Source organism: Lupinus angustifolius, chromosome LG04 (assembly GCF_001865875.1).
Source record: "Lupinus angustifolius cultivar Tanjil chromosome LG04, LupAngTanjil_v1.0, whole genome shotgun sequence".
NCBI lineage: Eukaryota > Viridiplantae > Streptophyta > Magnoliopsida > Fabales > Fabaceae > Lupinus > Lupinus angustifolius.
In genome coordinates, this window is record NC_032012.1 from 6,535,783 (window position 1) to 6,538,117 (window position 2,335).

The window sequence follows — 2,335 nt, forward strand, 5'->3', positions numbered from 1 at the left end:
TCCTCTAGCCAAATATTCGCAGGTTGAGACCAAGCTAATAGTAGACTCCTAAACAATGCATCAACTGCAATGTTGTCCTTACTAGGCTTATATTGAATGCTGAAATCATAGCCTAGAAATTTAGGCAACCACTGTTGTTGCTTAGGGGTTTGCAAGGATTGTTCTAATAATTCCTTCAAACTTTTTTGATCAGTTTTGATCACAAATTTATGCCCAAGCAGATAATGTCTGACTTTTGCTAATGATTCAGTAATTGCAAGGAATTCTCTGGTATAAGCAGATTGTTTTTGCATCCTTGGAGATAATTTTTTTGAGAAAAAAGCAATGGGCTGATTTTCCTGGCTGAGAAATGTACCAACGCCAGAACCTGAAGCAGCAGTTTCAAGTATGAAAGGAGCATTAAAGTTAGGAGCAGTTAAGACAGTAGCTGTGGTCATAACTTGTTTCAACTGTAAGAATGACTCAGATGCAGTCTGAGACCATTTGAATGAATCTTTCTTGGGCAAGTCCGACAAGGGAGTAGCAATTGAAACATAGTTTTTGACAAATCTTCTGTAATAATTAGTGAGCCCCAAAAACCCTCTAAGTTGCATCAAGGTGGTAGGTTTTGGCCATGGTTGAATGGCTTCCAGCTTAACTGTGTCCATGACAACCCCTTCACCCAAAATGGTATGGCCCAAATACTCTATCTTCTGAACTCCAAAAGAGCATTTTGAGAATTTAGCAAAGAGTTGATGATTCTTTAAGATCTTCAAAACAGCTTCCAATTGAAATAAGTGATCCATCCAAGAAGAGCTATAAACCAATAAGTCGTCAAAGAAAACAAGCACAATTTTCCTCAATAATCCTTTGAAGATTTCATTCACGAGGCTTTGAAATGTGGTTGGATCATTTGTCAATCCAAAAGGCATTACCAACCATTCATAATGGCCTTGATGAGTTCTAAAAGCAGTTTTAAATCTGTCTATAGGATTCAACAATATCTGGTGATAACCAGACCTTAAATCCAATTTGGAGAAGAAGCATGCTCCAAATAGTTCATCCATAGTAGGAATTGGGAAAGAATCCTTGATGGTAATTGCATTTAAAGCTCTATAATCTGTGCACAAGCCATCCTTCTTCTTAACCAAAATGATGGAAGAAGAGAAAAGACTCTTGCTTGGTTGTATAATGCCCTGAGTCAACATCTCTATAACCAACTTTCAATTTCCTCATTGTGGCTGTGAGGATACTTGTAAGGCTTAACCTTAACAGGATTAGACCCTTGCAACAATGGAAGGGAATGGTCATGAGATCTTGATGGAGGAAGGGATGTAGGTGTGGCAAACACTTGATAATAAGTATGTAACAATAGTGCTAATTCTGGTTCCATGTAATCAGGCAATGCTTGAAGTGGTATAGAAAGAGAACCATCATCCATTAATTGTATACTATAAACTTCAACAAGAATCAGTATGCACCATTCTTCTAATGTGATGAAGCTCAACTTGTGTTGGAACCAACTCATGTTCTCCCTTGAGGCAAGTGAATTTACCCTGCCATATAAACTTTAATTGCAAAGCCTCATAATCAGCAATATGAAGACAATAGTCTTCAACCAACTAGCACCTAGAATAAGGCCAGCTCCAGAAATTGGTAACAAAAAAACAAGTAGTTGAAATGAATTCCCTTGAGCCTGGACATTGACTTGCTGGATCAACCCTTCAGTAGTCATATAGTTCCCATTTCCCACCATAACTTTGAACATGGGAGCAGGTTCAATGGGTAACTTCAGGAATTTGGCCACCCTTGGTTGCAGGAAATTATTGGAGCTACCTCCATCAATTAAAACTGTGATAGGAAGCTTATCAATATGGGCCAAGAATCTAATTGTGCCAACACCCATATCCCCTTTTAAAACATTCAATGAAAAATGATGATCCACCACAGGTTCTTCCATATCAAAACCAGTTTGCAACTCTAATTCCTCATTCTCTTCAATCAATTGTAAAAACAACCTCTGTCTATTGGGGCATTTGTGATTGAAAGTGAACTTTTCATCACAAAAATAGCATAACCCTTTTTCCCTTCTAAGTTGCATTTCAGCAGTGCGAATTCGTTTTACATTTGAATTTCCGAGAAAAGGTCCCACAGGAGTAGGTAGTAACCCAAAAGCATTTGTTCTAACAACATTGGATAGTTTGGACCCTCCTATATTAGTACTAAAATTAGGAGAGGAATTGGTTGTAATAGGAGAATATTTGTGAGTGTAATTAGAATTAAATGCCTTAGGAATTGTGGTGTACCTCTCCTCATAAAGCCTAGCCAAAGCTATTGCACGCAATAAGGTCGGTGG